The 20,850-nt window shown below is 56.1% G+C and overlaps 1 protein-coding gene across 1 annotated transcript in view; it reads right to left on the bottom strand.

Annotated features, from left to right (window-relative positions):
• RAI1 (retinoic acid induced 1) overlaps window positions 1-20,850 on the bottom strand; it is a 131,421-nt gene that overhangs the window by 80,573 nt on the left and 29,998 nt on the right. The window contains exon 2 of the mRNA XM_001091010.5: window positions 7,327-7,461. The gene's annotated coding sequence lies outside the window, so the exon portion shown is untranslated. The remainder of the gene's footprint in view (window positions 1-7,326; window positions 7,462-20,850) is intronic.

Here is a 20,850-nt window from a genome sequence, read left to right as displayed (position 1 = left end):
CCAGAGTAAGGCCCCTGTGGCTGGGACACCCACAGCAGAGTGGCACTGGCGAAGCTTCTCTCTCTGCCCCGTGCCGCCCTTGGAAAGGTCTGCTCCAGCCTACCCTCCTGGGTCAACAAAGTCTCATCCTGTGCCTCGGTCCCCCAGTCTGGTGACAGCACCTCATATGACACCCCAGCCCTGGCAGGGCCTCACTGGCCTAGACTTGGGCAGGGGAGCTCCCCTCTGGGAGCCCCAGCTTTGCCATCCCTGCCCCACTTGTATTACAGGATGGTCATAGTGACCACTGGGCAGCAGCAATGAAGCCAGGAGGCTGCACTAGTGGCCCCGGGTCTGAATCTCGTCGTAGGGGCGCTGCTGAATTAGGTGACGACACATACAGACCAGGAAGTATCATGTCAACATCTGAATCCTGGTCCTGAGACAGTGGGCAACAGGCGCCGCGGGCTGCATCCCCATGGCTGCCCTGGCAGAGCTGAGCTACTGCGCCTCGTGAGGGCCAGGCAGCCACCACATCCTCATCAGCGCTGCCTGTCTGGCCCTGCGGGGCCTAGGGGTGGGTGGCCCCTGCATTATGCAAACATGAGTTCATCTTCTGATCACTCCTCCAAGTAACACGTTTGCATTTTAAGCAGGGCCTTCCATGCTCTGACCTCGGCAGTGACTAACGGAAGCATTTCAAGCCCTGGGAAGGGCAGGAAAGGGATATTTAGCAGGAAGGCAGATACCAACATCACAAAAACTGCTCCTGAAAGGTGGCATCTTGCAGGGATGACCCAGCACAGGCAGGGTCTCTCTGCCCGCTTCAGTGCAAAGGGTTTTTTGTGGAATGAGTGAACATCTGCCTGCCTCTCTCCCAGTTCTGCCTTAGGGAACAGGTGGATGCTGACTTCCTGTTCTGCCCGCCCCTCTGATCCCTCATGATACTGTTTCTGGCTCCTGCTAAGATATGGGACCAGGTTCGGCAAATCTCACTAGGACCTACCCCAGCAGAAATCTCTCTCCCTTCTCCCACTCTACCTTTGATAACATAGCTTCAGGTGGGTCCAATGAGCATCTTTGCCCCCTAGAGGCTCATGTGGAGATGACAGTCACCTGAGCCCCAGACTGTCTCCTAGAAAGCACTGAAATGTGACAGTGTGTGTCCCTCCCCAGAAGCCAGCAAACCCAAGGCCCCTGCTATGGCAACACACAAGTGCCCTGAACGGACGGACAGGTGCACAAATGCACAAATGAGTCCCTGTGTGCGTTCCAGGGCTGCCAGGCACTTGAACAAACTTGACCTGGTTTTCCTTACTCTCTTGTCAGTCCTCTCCGGAAAAAGCTATGATCCCCATTATACAAAGGGGAAACTGAGGCTCAAAGAAGCAGAAAAAGCCCCCTCTCATGGCCAGCGATGTCACTTGCTTCTGGGTGTGGCCAAGCCACAGTGGGTCTCCTCCTCTCAGAGAAGCTGGGCTCAGGAAACATACAGGAGGCACATGGGTGGGTGGGAGTTGGCAGAGGTATGGCAGCAGGCAGGTCCCACAAGGGCTGAGATCTGTCACGCTTGTGAACCCCGCAACACCTGATGCTGGGGTGGAGGTGGAGGGTCGCCTGGTTTATTGTTATTACTACTCCTTTCTACCACCGTAGTCCTTACAGGGCTTACAGCAGACAGATAACCAGACAAGGCCCGGCGTGACTAGGCCCAGACTCCTTCCAGAAAAGGCGTGGCACAGGTACCCAGCAGTGTGGATACAGTGTCTTGAGCCTCACGGGGCACCTGTGGCTGGTCTGCCGTGAAACCATGAGCCAGTGTGGGCGAGGAGCGAGGTGGGGAGAGGCAGGCCTTGCCCAGGTTGGCAAAGGTGACCTGAGTCAGCCCAGGGCTGCTCCAGGCTAGTGAGTCACCCAGCTCCCCACGTGAATGGACATCACAGCCTCCCAGCCCTGTGCTGCTCGGACCCAGAAAGGAACCACCTCAGGGGTGCCATGGAGAAGGTCTTGTCATTGTGGGCCCCAGTTTCCCAGGGGTCCTGCAGAGGTAGGGGCTCATGGAGGGAATCTGGGGGCAGCTAGGAGCTATGAAGGGCATCTGGGCCTTGGGGTCAGAGGACTGGGTTCAATCTGGGGTTTCTAACTCCTGGCTGCACGACCTCAAGCACATCACTTCTTTGTAAAACTGGAACCACAAGCGCTGACTTGCAGGATCTGTGCAAACAACAAGCTCAGTGCCTGGCATATGAGTGGAGATCCATGGGGCTGGGTGGCTGCCACCCACTCCTGGGATCTCAGAGACCACCACCAGAAGAGAGTCCCTAAAATTAAAAGGAGAAGCTCCAATCAGACTTGGGCACGTGCCCCTAAACACCTTCTCACTTGACTCCCCCAGCCTGTGCTCCCCGCCGTGGGCTGCGGCTCCACCTGGCTGTACCCTGCCATTGGACCCTACCCCATTTTGCATCCTCTGCTCTCAGCCTCTTCCTTTCCCTGGCTGGGGGATGTGAGCAGGAATGGCTCAATCAGGATATAATCGTTTTTAATTAACGTGCGGATCATTTCACAGGCTGATCTCCTTGGAGACCAGAGGGAAGACGGTCTTTTAAGATTTTCTTTTGCCTCCCTCAACCCCACCCCTCCCTGTCGAAGGCCTTCCCCCACCCCGCTTCACCCACCCAGCCACAACCTTGAAGCAGCACAAAAGCCTGATGCCTGGATCCCTCCTGGGGCCATTAGGAGGAAAACAGTGTGCTCACACACAGACATGCACACACATGCACGCGCACGCACACACACACGACCGAGCTCGGGGGCACCCTCCCCTCCCCCCAGAAATGCACAAATGGGATCAGAGACTGACACCACAGAGGGGACACACACACAGAGGCACGCATGCACAACACATGCCCAAGCTGGAAGGCACACAAACCCCTTAAGAAATGCACAAACAGGATCACAGATGTGCACACATACACAAACACACCACAAAAACAGAGGCACCCACAGGCACACCACACACACAGACGTGCACACACAGATGCACATGTCCCTGGGGGCGCATCCAAGCACAGAGATACACCACAGAAATGTCCAAATGCTCACACTCACGGCAGGTTTCTCTCAACCTGGATGGTTGGTGTACTGCAGGGGAGGGGGAAGAAAGTCCCTGTCCTCTGATGGGGAGTCAGAGCCACAATTACCCTGTCCCCCACAAGCACCCCTAAAGCCCCTCCCCTGGGGTGTCCTACCACCTGCCCCATGAGGGACCTAGTGAAATAGGGAAGCCACCACCTCCAGGCCTTGCCTTCTTGACACCCACCGGCCAGACCTTCCCACCTCTGGCCCCCAAATAGCTGTTCCACTGGGCCCTGCACAGCCCACCCGGATGGCCAGCCTGACACCCGCACTGGGAGTGATGCCACCCAGCCACTTCCCTGGGTGCCCCATGAGGCCTTCAAGGTGAGGGGGCTTTCTCTCTTTTTTCTTCATTTCACTTACATCTTTTTTTCTTTTCCTTCTTTATCCTCCCCCCATTTTCTTCCTTCCAACTCCCTTCCCGCTTTTCTAATCCCTTGCTTTCTCTCCTACTGCCTCTGCTTACACTCTTTCTTCTCTCTCACTTTCTCTCTCCTTCTCTTCTCCCCAGGGGGTCTCCTGGGGTGAATCTCAGGCCAGAGATTTTAAGGTATACCCCATCCCCCACATCACTCCTTCATACCACATATCTGTGCCAACACCTGCCTCTGCTCCTGAACAGATCCAAGGTTAGGTCTATGACAAGTAAACTGAGGAATGGGGCAGGGACGCAACCACTAGGGTCCCCAGACACCTACAGTCCCACCCCTTCACTGCATCTGCTTTGGATCCTCAGTTTTTTGTCTGGAGAATGGGATGGCAAAGAGGAAGGGGCACTGTGGTGGGTAGGTGGGGCGAGCAACAAGGAGCCTGTGGCCACCAAATCCTGTGAACATACCCAGTTGGGGGTGGCCTAGGAGGGCCGAGAAGCCTGTCTGGGGCTCCAGCTGGCGGCACCAGGGGTAAGCTTGGGGTCTCAGTCCCCCCATCTGTGAAATGGGCAGCCTTAAAGACCTCAGGAATCTTTTCAGATGCGAAAACCAACATGGCAAATCAGTAGCTGGGTCTTCACTGCTGCAGAGCCCAGCAACTGCTGTGTGACCTTGGGACTTGCTTCCCCTCTCTGGGCTCTGGCTTCCTCTTCTGTCAAAGGAGGGAGGTCAGATAGGTGATTCATTGCCAAGGCTCTTTTCGGCTCTGGTGGAAGATTCTAGATTGTGGGGAAGGAAAAATAGTGTCCCACTTATCCAGAGAAAACTAGAGAAGCCGTTTCTCCCACTGCAGGCAATCGGAGCCTTCAGCATCAGCAGCGGCATTTTGAGCAAATCATTTGAAATATCAAGAAAAGCTCTCTATACAAAATATATCCACTACATCATTCATCAGGAACATCCAGAATGTTGGACAAAAGGGGAATATTAAGTAAATTATGGTACATCCACTTGATTGGAAAAGCCTGAAGACATTAACCATGGTGTTTATGAAGCACTGGTTACAAAACAGGAAAAGGCTCACATTATGCCGGCAAAGAAAGCAGGATATACATCTGAATATAGAGAATGACGACAAAGTCTTTAAAAAACAAACCAACCACCGAGTCGAAAAGGACTGGGAAGAACTACATCAAAATACTAACATTGTCAGAGCCCGCTAAGACTGTCAATAACCTTATTTTTCTCTTTTTTTTCCCCAGCATTTCTCTGAGTGCTATTTTACAATATATATTTCAAAAAGATTTAAAAAAATACACAAAGGCTAGATGCTTCCAATTGAGAAACTTTCCCTTTTCATTCATTCATCACTGATTCATTCACTCCGGTGTTTGGCTGGACAAACACAGGACACGGTGAGCGTCTGCTGTGTGCCAGGCCCTGGGGGCTCCAAGGAAGACAGAAGAAAAAGGTTTTTGAAAATGGAAACTCGAGGTCTGGGGAAGGGAAGGCAGCCCTACAAATAAGGGGGTTGTGCCACGGGGCATGAGCAGCATTGAATCCCTGCTGGTTTCAGTCCTGTCTCCCAGAGCCTCACCCAGGCCTCCCTCAGCTGCTAGGGTCTCCAGGTCCAACCTATGGGTCAGACACCCACCCTTAATGGCCAGGCCTGCAGCTGAGTGGGTGGGCGGGAAGGGTGGGGGTGGGGAGCAGGGCAAAGGCTTGCTCAGGAGCCTGGGCCAAGGGTAGAAGGGCCTCTCCCTTCCCTCTACCCCAGACCCATGGTGACTTCCCTTCCAGTTCCCCGATGGCCCTGGCTTGTAACCCCTCTTCCCTCCGGGCCAAAAGGCCACTGCCTTGCTGCCTGACCCTCTCTGGGCTCTGATTTCCGCCTCCCACAAGGTCCCTGAACAAGGCACCACCCAGCTGGGTCCTGTCGGGCTTTGAAGGGGGAGTCCAGAGTCTAGAATCTGCTAGCTCCAGTCAGCCGGTGTCATGCTGTTAGCAAGTCAGAGGGTCCAACAATGTTTTCCTGCTGTGTGGGGGCTGACAGATTTCTGGGGGAGGGTTAACTCTCTCTATTCCTGGACCAAGAGACAGAACAGCCTGAAAACAGTCTAGCCGCCCCCCTCCCTCTCAAAAGGTGCCTCCCCTCTCCCCCAGGAATCCTCATTTTAAGTAGGGAGAGGAATTGCCTTCACCTGCCTGGGTGTCTCTGGACCTGGCTCTCCAACCCAGGAAGAAAAAGGGGAGGGGGCACCTTGATCGCCTGGCTGCTTGCCTGGGAATCCAATTAAGGCTGATTTCCACGGGCTCTCCACTCCTCAATGCCAGTCCAGCTAGCCCTTCGCTCTTCCACGTCTCCCCTTCCTCTGCATCCCCCGATGGAGCAAAAGAATCTGGGGGCTTTTGAGTGCCAGGAAGCCTCTGACCCGGTGGTCCCCCCTTGGACTGAGTCCCTGCCTCAGGACTGCGGTCCCCAGAAATTTTCTGGGCTAGCATTTCCTTCCCATGGCCGCAGTGGGAAAGGAGAAGTTCCCACCACTCTCCTCCCCCTTCATCCTCCCCTCCTCCCGGCCCTGAGGGAGGGGGCGAGGCGTCCGGATCTCCGGGTCATCGGAGCAGCGTCTGCTGAGGATCGCAGGAGACAAACACTTCGTCACACAAGCACAGCACCCTCGGGATCACCTCTTTCAGACCGCATTGTACCGGAGGGGAGGAGGCTGAGGTTGGAGGGGCCCTCGACGTGCCTAAAGTCACCAGCCAATCGCCAAGCCCAAGAGGGGCTGCCATCCACGACCCCCGGCCGCGAACCCAAGCCTCTCACCTTCGCCGCGCACACCCCCCAACCCCCCTCCCTGCCCCGGCGCCATCCCAAGTCGACATCTCTAACCCAAACAAGCCCCTCCCCCGGGAGCCCCCTCCCCCTGCCCAAGGCCCAGGGTCAGCAGCCCCAGGAGGGACCTCCTCCCCACCCCACTCCCCCACGGCAGAGGTGCGAGATTTCATTGTCAGCCTGGCCACTCGACCGCGCGTGAGACTGGGGCGCAGGGCGGGGGGGACCACTGGGCAGGCTCTCGTGCGGGGAGTGGGGAGGGGTCTCCAGGGGAAGTGTTTGAAGCCGCTCCTGCAGCGCTGTCCATATCCGGAAGCCGCCGGGGAAGGGAGGAAGGCGGGGGTGGGGAGAGCGCGACCTTAAGCTCTGGCGGGCGGCGAGGAGGGGCCGCAGCGGCCGAGGAAGCGCCTGGAGGCGTCAGGGGCGCTGAGTCCCCAGGGAGGCCGCGCTCCCGGGAAGTTTCCCACCGGTTGCCCGGAGCAGGATCGGGCGCGCGGATCGCCCTCCCCGGTCCGACCAGCTTCGGGGCGCAGATTGAGAACTTGAACAGAACTCCTTCCTTCTCTGGCATCTCTCGCCTCCCCATCCGCGGCCACCAGCCCCGCCATCTCAGCCCCATGCCTTCCGCCAATACCACAGTCGCCAAGACCGCTCACCAATGCTTTGTGGAGGAAAGGGGAGGGGGGAATCCCCAGCACAACCAAACTGCGGCCAAAAGCGGCCAAAAAAAAAAAAAAAAGAAAAGAAAAAAAAAAAAAGGAAGAAAAATTCCTTCTCCTGAGACCGATTCCCTCAACCAGCGTGGAAAACCCCCAGACAGGCAAATCCGCAACTCCAGCCAAGATCCCGGCGCAGCGGGAGGGGTGTCCGCGGCGGGCGGCGACCCCAGCCTGCAGCCCCGGGCTCGGGGCAGGTCTGCGCGCGGCGGTGGGCCGGGGGCTCGGGGAGTCCTGGCGCCCACAGCGGCCCGCCGAAGACACAAAGCTCCGCCGCCAACAATACCTGCGGGCTCCTCCTGGGTCTCCCGGGCGCCGGCGCTGCGCGTCTAGCCGTCTCCCTTTCCCCCGCCGTCTCTCTCCTCCTCTCGCTCACGCTCTCCCTCTCGCCTCTTCCAGAACGCGGTGACCAGATGAGATCCTTGGGAGAAACAAATGTGAGCGCTCGCACGATTCCTTTCTCTCGCCAGCCGCTCGCAGCGGCCCCAGGCTCGCTCCTCTCCCTCGCGCTCCCGTGCGCGCCGCGCCTCTCGCACCCCGCGTTTCCTTCTTAGCAGCCCCTGCGAGCGCCCTCAGTAGCCATTATTCACAGGCCGCCGGGGGACAGGAGGTAATTAGAGACGGCCCCGTGGCCGCATCCACTCGGTAAGCGCGGTGCTGGCGCGGGGCGCGCGCGGGGAGGGGCGCGCGACGAGGGGGCTTGGCTGCGCGCAGCCCGCGCCCCAGACGCGGGGGAAGGGAGGAGGAGGAGGGGGCAGGGAAGGAGGCGGCGGGCGGGGGGACGAGTGATGAGCTCTGGAAGGGAGCAGGAGGAGGGGGCGCCGGGGAGACGCTCCCTTGGCTCTCACCACGGGGCCTCGGGGTCACCGGCTGCGAGGCTCCGAGGCGCTTAGGGACGGGGGGGGGGTGTGAGTGTGAGAGTGCGCGCGCGCGCGGGCGTGTGTGTGTCAAAGAGAGGAGGGGAGGGAGGGAACGCTTTAATATTTTTCTAGTGACTTACGAGCCTGCGGGTGAGGTCTTGGCTGTGCGTTTAGGTCCGTGTATCAGTGTGGCTGTATATTTCTGGTCTGTCCTACGAGTGAATGTCACGGGGCTTGGAGGGAGGGGGGTCTGGATACAAGCTTGTGAATGTGTTTCTGGGTCTCGGCGGGACTGAATGATGCGGCGCTGCGTGGGGTTGTGTGTCTGTGCGATTGTTTATAGGGGGGTTGTGCGACTCCGTGAGGTACTGCGTGGGTGGGATTGCGCCTGTGTGCGGTTGTGTGTGTATGGGATTGTGCCTGCGTGGGGCTGAGTGTCCGGAGGACAGTTGTGTGGCCGTGTGGGTCTGTTTGCGAGTGGGCTTGTGGGTGTGTGGGGCTGCACATGTAGGGGCAGTGCGCCTGTGCGGGGCTTTGGGTTAACGAAAAGGGCTGTGGTATCTGCAGGCGGTCGTGTGTGTGGTTGGATCTGCGTGGGGTCTGAAGCCTGGCGGGTGGGGGTTAGTCCTGCTGGCGTCGGGGATCGCACCGCGGCAGAAGAGCCGCTTAAGGCGCGAACAGGCAGCGCCGGGGTCGCGGCGCAGCGCGACGTGTAGTAGCGGTGGGGCGTAGAGAGAAGGCGGAGAAGAGGGGGGCCTTCATCGCGCACCTCCCCTCGCCGCATCAGAGACGCAGCTTGGAGATCCTGCCACTTGCCGGCCCCGCGGTCCTAGAGGCACAGGGTTTGGGGGACCCTCCCCAGCTGGGGGAGATGCCTACGGGCCGGGAACGCAGTGAGAACTGACTCGATGATCGGGGGCAGCACAGAAGCACGCGGCAAGGACCGCCCGGAGAGGTGGGTCGCGGCCCGGAGACAGCCGAGAACTAGGCCGAGACAAAGAAGAGCGGGACCGGGGACCTTAGGGCCAAACCGCGCCTCTAGGTTCCCCGGCGGCCGAAGGGAGTGCGCTCGAGGCCGGCGCGTGGAGCCTGGCGGCGGTGGCTCAGGCCCCTCTTCTCTGTAGTCCCAGCAGCAGATCCAGAGCCCTGGGGGCACGTAATTACGCACCCCCAGGCAGGGCCGCGGTGAGGGGGGTTCTGAGTGCAGCTGGCGGGCACCGAGCCCTGGGGCTGTGATTGAGCGCTCAGCTGGCCCGCCCCTCTCCCGGCCGCTCACCGCCCTCGCAGTCATTCATTCATTCATCCATCTATCCGTCGCTGCATCCACCCACCTTTCTATCCATCCACGTGTCCATCCATCTACAGGATTTACTGCACCAGGGATCACACAGATGTGTCAGCCCTGGCTAGTCCTACCACTTTCTCCCGCTGGCCAGTGAGTCTGTCTGTCTCATTCTCCTGGGCCTCCACCTCCACTTCTTCCTACTCAGGTCTCTCTGCTCTGGCAGGAGCATACCGACCACCTGTCACACTTGGGTTTTGCTGCTCAGTGATGTCCCAATCTCCCCCCTCCACCTACTAAACCCCCACCTTGCCCATACTAAAGTCTCCATACATCCTACACCCAACCCTGCCCATCATTACCTGCCAGATGGGCCTCGGGCACCTTTTTTCTGGCATTCCCTGAAGCCTGGTAGCAGGCCTCCCTACCAGAAATGAATCCCTAAGGTCCTGGGCAGCCCCGCCCTGCTCTGGGCTCCCCATATTTAAAATGTCAGGCTGCTTCGTCTCTGTCTTCAGTATCTGTCTTGGGGACCAGGGTCACTCAGTCCTGAGGCTGCTGGATGAACAAGGAGATGTGCATTGTGTATACCATTAAGGTGGCAATGGAAAAGCCCAAATGCCCGCTGGGGATCACCAACCTGGCTGGAATGTCTTCCCTCCCCTCCCCAGTTTCTGAGTGATGAGGAAGAGAGAGTTCCCCAGGTGCTGATGACAGCCCACACAATCAGGCCCCCACCACCTCCTGCCCTCAGTCCCGCCTGTTGCCCCACTCACCACGTTGCCCCTTGCCATTCCTGAATTCACCAGGCACACTCTCACCTTAGGGCCTTTGCACTTGTTGATCCGTCTGCCTGGAATGCTGTTCCCCACCTTCTAATATACCATGTAATTTACATATTTATGTATCTGGTGGGTATTTTTGTCTGTTTGTTCCTTTGGAATGGTTCCTGGTACACATTCCATAAGCACTTGTTCAATGAATGAGTTAGTGAATGCATGAAAGAATGAGGTTAAACCAAGCCCTCCTCCCATAAGCCTGACCAAGCCCAGGGTTTCTCTTCTTTGAGCCAATAGTTCCACTGGAGAAAATGGGGCTGGAGGTGGAAGATGAAGAACATCAGGGCCAGGACACGTCCTAAGACTCACCTGACATCGCTCAGTGAGTACCCTTCACAGATTCCAGGTCGCTCAGTGAGTACCTTCACAGATTCCAGGTCGCTCAGTGAGTACCCTTCACAGATTCCAGGTCGCTCAGTGAGTACCTTCACAGATTCCAGGTCGCTCAGTGAGTACCCTTCACAGATTCCAGGTCGCTCAGTGAGTACCTTCACAGATTCCAGGTCGCTCAGTGAGTACCTTCACAGATTCCAGGTCGCTCAGTGAGTACCTTCACAGATTCCAGGTCGCTCAGTGAGTACCCTTCACAGATTCCAGGTCGCTCAGTGAGTACCTTCACAGATTCCAGGTCGCTCAGTGAGTACCTTCACAGATTCCAGGTCGCTCAGTGAGTACCCTTCACAGATTCCAGGTCGCTCAGTGAGTACCTTCACAGATTCCAGGTCGCTCAGTGAGTACCTTCACAGATTCCAGGTCGCTCAGTGAGTACCCTTCACAGATTCCAGGTCGCTCAGTGAGTAGCCTTCACGGATTCCAGATTCTGGGGATGGGTGTAGAGGGATGGGATGGTGGTGGGTGGCTTGTCTCAAAAAAGGGCAGAGCCTGTCATTTGTTCCAGGGGCTTCTCTTGTTCCCTGGCTCCCTGGGGACTCCCTGGAGCTCCTGGGGCAGTGGTACAGAAGGGTAGTGATTCAGCAGGGCTGCCATTCACATCTGCCAAAGGGTGATGGAAACCACAACCTGGCCAGGGCCCTTCCACAAGTGGTATCATGGAGAGTCACAAGACAGTACCCCAAGGTCAGGATCTGACCATCCCCTAGAGGAGAAACCCAGGCTGAGAGCTTGCAAAGAACTTGTCAAGACCACAGCCACACAATTGGATCCCATCCGACTCTCAATTTCAAGATTCCTTGCTCACCTCCACCAAGCATAGTGCATGGCGTGTGGCAGTGCAGCAGCTTAATATGGATCAAATGAATGGAGTAGCAACCTCACAATTCAAACCTAAGTGTGCATGAACCCCAAAGTCTTGCTTACTCCATCAGACCCTACTGGCAGGATTCCATGGGATCATGGTGCCAGCACCCAGCACTCAAATGTTGCTGGAACACCAGCAGAGGCGGCTGCCTGGCTGGCAGGCTTCCTGCTCCCTAGGTTCTGACTTCACCTTTCACCAAGAGTCTGCCCCAAGGGAATTGGGATCCTCCCTCGCTGGGTTGGTAGTCGTGCTCACAGGTTTAAAGGGCCCAGTCCTTCCTGGTGAGGTGTGACTGTGTTCTGGAGAACCTAGGTCTGGAGAGGTCAGCCCTTTTGTTTGCCAAGCACTATCTCAATAGCTGCTTTCATGCAAATGTGTGTCCAGACGCCATTCCAGAGCTAAATAATAAACAGGAGCTGTTGACCAGAGAGGCAGGGTGGGTAGAGGGCTGGGGACTCTAAGCAGGGTCCTAGGGAATGCAGGCAATGGAGCCAGCCAAGGACAAGGCTTGCTGACATGCCACCAGGGACACCCAGGTGGATACAAGGGAGAGGGAGGCCCACCAGGCTAGGCTGGTACACTACAACCCAGAAGTCGCATTCAAGCTTAGCCCTGGTCTGGTAAGCCCCACGCTGGAAGCCTGCAGGCCTGAGGTCAGATGTGGGCCAGGTTTTAACATCTATTCCACATATGTTTATTGAGTAGTGGGGCGGCAACTTCAAATCTCTATGTATCTCCCCCCCACCCCGTCAGTCAGCCTCATTTCAGAGACTGGATCACTGAGGTCCAGGAAATGCACTTGCCCCCAGTCACGTAACTTGAAGGTGGCAGAACTATGCATGCATTGGCTTGGTACATATTAACTAAGCACCTACTAGACGCCAGGTTCCATTCTAGGAATGAGACAAAGCTTTCGTTCTAGTCTTGACAGACAAGAAACAGAATGAATACGTAAATAGTGTAGTATGTTACCTTAGGTGAAGCATGCTATGGAAAAATAAATAAAGCCAAGGAAGGGGACTGGGAGCATCTGCAGGAGCTGTTTTTCTACACTGAGTGGTCAGAGCTCATACTTAAGAGCATTTGAGAACACACTTGACAGACGAAGGTAGTGAGGCATGCAGCTGTCTGGGGGCAAAGCTGTGCAGGCAGAAGGAAGAACAAGTGCAAAGGCCCTGAGACAGCAGCCAGGCTGGGATTTTCAAGGAATGGCCAAGAGGCTAGTGTGGCTTGAGGGGAATGAGCGGAAAGAGATGGGGGCAGAGAGGGGACAGGGGGCCACACCTACAGGGGCTTGCACACACACCACTGCAGGGACTTTGGCTCTTAGACTGAATGAGATGAGGCGCTTCTGCAGTGTTTTGAGCAGGGGTGGGACATGCTCTCCCTTGGGTGGTCAGTTTCTCCCTGTGAAGAGAGCAGATATGAGGGTAGGAGCAGAGAAGCCTGCATCCTGCACTAGTCCAGGTGGGTAATGATGAAGCCTGGCCAGGGTGGGGCCGAAGAGAAGGGGTCAGATTTTGGATTTATTTTGAAGGCAGGGTTAGCAGGATTCACTGACGTATTTTGCCTGAGCAACTTGTAAGAAGGATGGTTACGGCTGCTGGGATCTGCCATTCATGCTAGTGGGGCTGGTGGGAGAGCAAATGCCTCAGGAAGGAACCCTGCCCCTCCTCAGCCTCCACTGTGCCTGCCCGAACACATTCATGCACTTCGTGCCAATGTGGTAGCTTAGAAAACTGCTGAAGAGGCCCCATTTTTAATGACTGTACCAGGAGCTGTGCCCTCTCCGAGTCAGCAGGGGGTCATGTACCCCAGTTACCTTCCCAGTTTCCCAGCCTTAATATCCCCTTTTCATGAGCATGTTGATCCAGGTCTGCAGCTGCCAGCCCTCTTGCCCCCATGGGTCCAGTTTTGTCTCCCAGACCAACTGCCCACAAATACCTCTTTTGGTATACATTTATGGAACCCACCATGTTCCAGGCGTTGTCCAGGGCACTGTGGGACAGCAGGGAACAGAAGAGACATCCCTGCCCGTGTGGGGCTGGCATGGTCCTTCAACAACTACAGCCCTGTTCCCTTTTCTCCCCATCAAAACCCTCTAATGCCAAGCACTTCCTGAGCAAGCTGGGGCTACCATGTGGAACTGAGAGCTAAACACTCGAGAAAATGCTTTTCTTTGAAAGCAAAGAGCTTGATATTTTAGCTGATGGGGGTGGGGAGCATCGGGAGTATAGAGATCCAAGTTCTCTTACATTTTTGGAACATTTTCAAATAGTTTTTGTTCCCCTCACTGTCCCCACTCCCCTGATTGCAGGATGGAGGCTGATCTGGCCCACCCACCCTGACCCATGCAGGTTCTGGCTGGAGGGACCGCAGAAGGCTTGCCTCGGTGGCCACCTCCCCACCAGGGGAAGGGGACGGGAGGGAGCACATCTCAGTCTCTGCCCTGGTCTGGGGTCTGCACAGGAATGCTGGTGTTGGGCCAAGACTGACGCGTCTTCTGCCTGCCTCTGATCTGAAGGACCTTTGATCTCTTCTGTCTGTAGATTTCCCTGCCATCTGTGTGTCTGTCCATCCTTCCCTACTTGACTGCAACAGGCCACCAGCTGAGGTCAGTGCAGCTTCAGGCTCAAACAGGGCAGAATCCGAGCCTAAGCCCCCTCGACCCCCACTGCGGACCCTTCACTGGACATGGGCTCCAGGAAGATGGCCCCGCCTGCAGGCCTGTGGCTGCACCTCCATGCAGCCTCCTCCTGAGGCATCCAGACTATGGGTATTCATCTTCCTTCCTCAGCGCCAGCGTCTGAGTGAAGTCAAAGCTGCTGAACTTGAAAGAGGCAAGGCCCTGGGGTTCAGAGAACCCAGGTGGGGGGCAGGAGGCTGGCTGGGGAAAAGAGAGGACTAGGCAGCTGCAAAGGGAGACAGATTGGGGGCTGGGGAGGACGACAACAGATGAAGGAGAGGGGAAAGAAAGGCAGGAGGAGAGAGAGGAAGGGTTACAGAGCCACAGGGCCAGGCACCAGAGGGTGCCTAAGGAGAGGCACTGAGAGGCAGGTAGGGGTCTTCTCCCAGCCTCACTTGGGAAGCACTGCCCTGCTCACCCTGGCACAGTCCTTGGCAACCTTTGTTCCTGGCTACAATGAAGCCACACACTCTGGACACATCGGGCTGGCTGGGGTTCGCTGCCATGGCCATAGGAACAGCTGGGCACAGGCCTGCTTGGTAGCAGGACCCACAGGTGCCTTCTTGCCCCTGCCCCTTGTTCCCAGGGCTCAAACCTACCCCTGGGCCAGGGAGCCACCAAAGGGCTTGGGGCAGTGGTGTGGCTGAGGCCTAACCTGTCGTCTGTGCCATACAGACTGATCTGCAACTGCAGCCACAGACTGACCCTTAGCCATGGCAGCAGCCACATTCTGACTCTTGACCGCGGTCGCTGTGATCCCTCCCCAGTCCCAGCAACAGACTGACTCCCAGCCTCTTCCACAAATGGACTTCTGACCTCAGGCACAGGCCTCAGCCACAGACATCTAGCTGCTGCTATAGACAGACCTCTGAGCCTGCCACAGCCTGAGCCTCAGTCCTGACGCGGGTGGGGTCCCCCGGTGGTGGGCATCCCGTGGGCACATTCCACCAGGCCGCCCAGGGACATCGGGATGGTCTCGCTCCATGCCATCCCACCCTGAGGAGAGTGGCAACATCAACCCCACCAGTGCCCCACGCTAAACCCACGGGGCTGTGGTGACCACAGCAGAGTCCAGCAGCACCACACAGGAGGCCCCTCCATCCTGCCCTGGGCTAGCGTGTGCAGGCCAGACACACACGCAGACACACCCAACACAAAACACACCCAGAGTCAGACAGAATCACACAGTTACCTCATACGCAGCCCCCAGACCCTCCATACAATGTGCACCCAGACACACAGGCACTACACACATGAATAGACACGAAACCACACACACATGCACACAGACATGTGTGTGCACACACAGAACCCTGTCCCCCGCTCAAGCAGGGCACACACATCCAGAAACATGGGTACATACATCTGTGTGTATACACACACAATCATACAGACACACACATACCTACATGCAGAGATGTATACACATATACATATGTATACATATAAATGACACGTGCACATGCAAGAACATGCAGATTTCTCTATGTAGAAGTGCACACACACCCAAGTGTCAGTCACCTGCCTTCACACGCCTTTTGTTCCCTGGCCCCAGGGCTCATGGGTATCTCCAGGTGGCTTAACCACTCCACAGGCGACCCCTCCAGCCCCTTCCCAACTCAGCTCAGAGCTCCATGGGCTTCTGCCCTCCCTGTACTTGATGGCAGCAGGGATGCTGCCTCCAGTCCTTCTCCTGGCCCCAGTTGGGTGAAGACCTCTCAAGTCCCCTGACTTTGTCCTGACTGGTGGCTGCAGCTCCTGCCTAGACTCAAGCTGGCTATGACATGCCCTTACGTCTTTGGCATGACTTGGACAGCTCCTTCTCTGCTAAGGGAAACCCATTTCCCCACCACAGTTTGTCATCTGCAAAATGGGTAACAGCATGTTGCACAGCCTTCTAGCCCCCTCCACTCCTGACAGGAGGGCACAGAATGGACAACAGGAGGTGGATGTGGAACAGAATATGTGGGATTCCCAGGGGCGACTTGGCCCTCTCACAGTCTCCAAGTTCACATCTGCAAAGGGGCGCGGATCGGATCGGGCACAGCCTCTCTAGGGCCAGGATGAGTCCAGGGGAAACTTGGAATGGAAAGCCCTTTCTGGGCAGCATCTGAATCTGTGGAGATCACTCCTGGAAGGATGGAGGAGAAACTGCTGGAAGGTCAGGAGCAGGAGGGACACTTGCTGCTGTGCTATCTGAATTTCTACCACGTGAATGGAAGGGGCCGGGGAGGCAAAGGAAAGACGCCAATGACCACACCACTCCTCGAGCTTCTCCTCCCGGTCTGGTGTCATCCCAGAATGCCCTGGTGGAACCCAGGTGGCTGCACCATGGGAGGGGGTGGCGTGCAGAGCTGGAGCTAACTCTGCCAAGCAGCCCACACGGAATCCTCTCAGCCATCCTCTGAGGTGGGTGTCCTGAGCCCATTTGAGAGATGCAGACACTGAGGCTCTGCAAGCAGAAGAGAGAGAGAGGCATGGGCCTGGGTGGAACCCAAACCAGTGTCCGGTCTCACAGCTTGTCATGGGGCTGCTTTGTACCTTCCGCACCAGGGCCCAGGTCAGAGGAGCCCAGCCCAGGGACAAGCACAGAGGAAACAGGCAGAGCCCCTGGCTTCAGATGTCCCCTGGCTCTCCAGCAGAGGACCAGGTAAAATGATGGCTCTTGGCCTCCCACATGCCTTAAGCCAGAAAAGGCATCCCCTGCTCACCCCCAGTGCAATTCCTGGCTTGGGCCTGTCCTGGCTGTGTGCCCCTGGGCAGTTCTACACCCTCTCGGAACCCAAGTTTCCAGAACTGAGATGACGGATTGCATTTCTGCTCCTGCTTACCTAACAGAGGGTGATGTGGGTGGGATGGGAAGCAGCATTCTAAACTGGGAAGTCCATGAGGTGGAAGGCGACATTACTACTTATCTCCCCAAGCTCAGCAAGAAAGCTCCTGGGCTGAGACAAGGAGAATCCTCCCAAAGCCAGCACCTGCAACAAGGCAGCTTGGAGAGCAGACCTGCGGACCAGACCCTTCACCCGTCACGACAAGTGGATGGCCTGAGCTCAGCCCACAACCAGGATTTCCTTCCAGTCCTGCTTCTGTGCCCTTCTGCAGGGGAGAGGCTGCCTGCTGCTCAGCTTCCTTATTCGACCCACAGTACTCCCACAATGTGTGCCAGGAGGCTCGCATCCAACTGCTTCCCATTACGTTTCTGAGCCTCAGGTTTTTCACCTTTAAAATGGGGAAGAATAGCAAGGCCCGCCCGGGATGTGCTGGTGATAAACAGAAATGAGTGCATGAATGTCACTCAGGGTTGGCCACGCCACAAGCCCTCCGTAAATGTTAGCACTGATGATTATCATTCCCTCCTGGACTATGGAGAAGTTTGAGTTTTCAGTCTCCAGGATTAGTATCAAATTCCAATTTCACAGCCATGGCCTAGACACTGAATGTGGAAATCCTACTTGGTTGTGCCACCAGGGTACAGGCCCACCCACGCTTTGTCCCGAGAGCTGAATGACCACCGACACAGGCTCTGGGCTGCTGGTCCTCCAGTCTCTTCAGAACCTCCCAGTGGCCAAGGTAGGCAGGGAGAGGCTGGGAGCCCCCTTCTGCAGACCCAGAAACTGGGGTTCAGAGAGGGAGCTGAGGAAGCAACAGGAAGACAGATTTCACCTCCATATAAGGAAGAGCTTGCTAGCAGGCAGGGCTGCCCAGAAAGGGAAGGAGGGAGCTGCTCGGGAGGTGGTGAGCAACCTGCGGCTGAAGGCATGCAAGCAGAACGGGGCAGCCTCTGGGTAGAGGCATCGTGGGCGGCTGGGACACTCTCCAGAGGAGGGCCGCTGGGATCTCTGGTCCTGTGACTTGACCAAGGCCATGTGAGCGGGAATGGAATTCCAGAAGGTCAGAGCCGGGGACCAGAACAAGCTCCTGCTCCCAACCTCCCACGTGAAAGCCGCGCAGCTGGACGGATCCACAAGGGCTAGAGAGACAGCCTGAGCCCCTCCAAGTGGCTCCCCCATCCCTGGCCCTAGTCGCAAAGTCTTTATGTTTTTAGAGACAAATGCATACTTTTAATTTTTAAAAATTGAAAAGTACACACAAGTAGAATGACCAAAAAAACAAACAAATCCAGAATCCCCTTCACCCTGTGACAATTACTGTGAATATTTCCTTACAATCTTTTATTTCTAAAAATATTTATTTATTATTTATTTTTTGAGACGGAGTTTTGCTCTTGTTGCTCACACTGGAGTGCAGTAATAAGATCTCGGCTCACTGCAACTTCTACTTTCCAGGTTCAAGCGATTCTCCTGCTTCAGCCTCTTGAGTAGCTGTGACTACAGGCATGCATCATCATGCCCAGCTAATTTTTGTATTTTTAGTAGAGACGGGGTTTCACCATGTTGGCCAGGCTGGTCTCGAACCCCTGACCTCAGGTGATCCGTCCGCCTCGGCCTCCCAAAGTACTGGGATTACAGGCATGAGCCACCGTGGCTGACCTATTATTATTATTTAGAGACAGGATCTCACTGTATCACCCAGGCTCTAGTCTCGAACTCCTGGGCTCAGGTGATTCTCCTGCCTTGGCCTCCCAAGTAGTGGGGACCACAGGCACCATCATGCCCAGCTCCTTGCAATCTTTTCTATGTGCATCCAATTTTGGTTAGAAATCCGGATGTGCTTTAAAAAAATTTTTTTTTAGGTATAATTCACTCACTATAAAATTCACCCTTTTAAAGGGGACAACTCAGGGTTCTGGTATATTCATGAAGTTGTGCAACTATCACTGCTACCTAATTGCAGAACATTTTCATCCCCCTCCCAAAAAGAAACCTGTTCCCATAGGCAGTCACTCCCCATTTCCCCACCCCCACCCCCCGGCAATTGCTCACCTCCTGTCTGTCTCTCTGGATTTGCCTGTCCTGCGCATTTCATATGAATGGAATCATATGATCTGCAGACTTTTGCATCTGGGGCTGGTGTGTTTTTAATGTACAATTTTCTAATCCTATTTTCACATAGCATTATACACAGTCACCATTTCCATTTACTACCAAGTCCTTAGAATCAGTATTGTGTTTACTGTTTGCACACCACGGAGAGGCTTGACCACAGTTTCCTCAGGTCACCCTCTGGTGACTGCCCCCATCCTGTTCAGGCCCCATCATCACTCAGTCAGATAAGTGCAATAGCCCCTTCTGGGCCTCCTAGACCCACCCTTGCTCCCCTGAGCCCTTACAACACCCAGACAGAGCCTGTTTAACCAAGTCAGATCCTGACCCTCCCTCACTCAGAATCCTCCATGGCTCCCACCTCACATAAGACTTAAAACCAAGCTTATACCACAGCCCACAGTCTCCTGTGCCATCTGACCTCTGCTACCTTGTGACCTCACCTCCTCCCACTTCCCAGCCCACTCCCACTGCAGCCACACAGGCCTCTAACACACCTAGCATAGCCCCACCTCAGGGCCTTTGCACTGGCTGCCCATTCCACCCAGATGTGGGCGCGGCCTTGCAGCTGCTCTCTGGTCCGGAGCCCTGCTTCCATATGCTTCCTAACACGTATCACCTGATACATGTTTATTCACTGTCTTCTCCCACTAAAATGGCAGCTCTGTCACGTGTTGTCTTATTCGCTGATAGAGCCCCAGCACCTAGCACTGAGTTGCAGCTCAGTGACTATTTGGGCTGTTTCCAATAAAATAAGGAATGTAAAAGAAAAAATCCCAAGCGCCCCACCGCGCAGACGTTATAAACTGGTGGTCCTCTGCCTGCGGACATGTGCGGTTGAAACCACACTGTGCCTTTTGTTAACTGAGCCAGCATTTGAGAATCAAGAGCGTTCACATAAAAATCCAAATTCCAGCTTCTCTTGAAAACACGTATCTGGTCTTCAGGGCCGGACAGTGCGTGACAGCCATCAGCAGGCACTAAGGGGCTGGGCCTGGGGACATTCCCACCCGCGGGTCCCGAGAGCTGAATGCTTTGTCCCTCCTCGGAGGCCCCAGATGTGGTGCCCAGGAGGAGGGCTTGCCCTGGGAGAGAGCCCAAGCCTCACCTCATGCTCCTGCCTGATATCTGGGCCCTAATGCCCCAAAGCACCAATAAGGTCCCATGCACCTTTATTCAAAGACTGGGACCTCCCCAGGGTCCCTACACTTTCTGGGAGCCCTTACAGCCACTGTTCCTTTGCCTGAAACTTCATCCTACGTCCTCTAAGGTTTGCCTCACTTTGTCCCAAGACCTGTCGAGGCCTCCAGCGCATTTGGAACATACACAGGAGGTGTCCATCCCGCGTACACCTCCCACTTCCCTCCAGCTCCATCCCCGCCTCCCCAGCCCCTGGCAGTGTCCAGCATGCCGTAGGCCCTGGGCCGCCTCTGAAAGAACTGAATGGCAAGCACCCACCCCCCCAACCCCGGGGAGCTGGGAGGACCTGGGGGACAGCGCACACACAGGAGGGTCTGACTTGGGTCACATCAGTGCCAAAATGCATGTTTGTCACCTACTGTGCACCAGATGCCTCGGGGGCACAAAGATGAAAATCGTGTGGGACGGGTGGCCCAGGGGTGCTGCGGCAGCCGGGGCCTGTGTGTTTCTGCTGAGGAGGGACAACCCCCAGCCAGGCTGTGACCAGAGTTCTTCCAGGGCCTCAGTCTCCCCACCTGCACGCAGGGCTCCCCTATCACCAGCCTCTCAGGCCCCAAGGCTCAGCCCCGCCTCCCCACCCTGGAGAGGTTTTCCGGGTACTGCGGCCCTGCCTTCCCATCCATCAGGATTTTGCTGCATTCCTGTGAGTCATTCTCCAAACAAACCGTGTGAGGGAGAGAAAGGAGCAGGGGAGGGGGAGGAGGAGGCTGGGAAACAAATCAGCCCTACCTCCTCCCTC

This window comes from Macaca mulatta, chromosome 16 (assembly GCF_049350105.2).
Source record: "Macaca mulatta isolate MMU2019108-1 chromosome 16, T2T-MMU8v2.0, whole genome shotgun sequence".
Taxonomy (NCBI): Eukaryota; Metazoa; Chordata; class Mammalia; order Primates; family Cercopithecidae; genus Macaca; species Macaca mulatta.
Note: the sequence above shows the minus strand (reverse complement) of the source record. Positions and strands in the feature narration are given on the sequence as shown.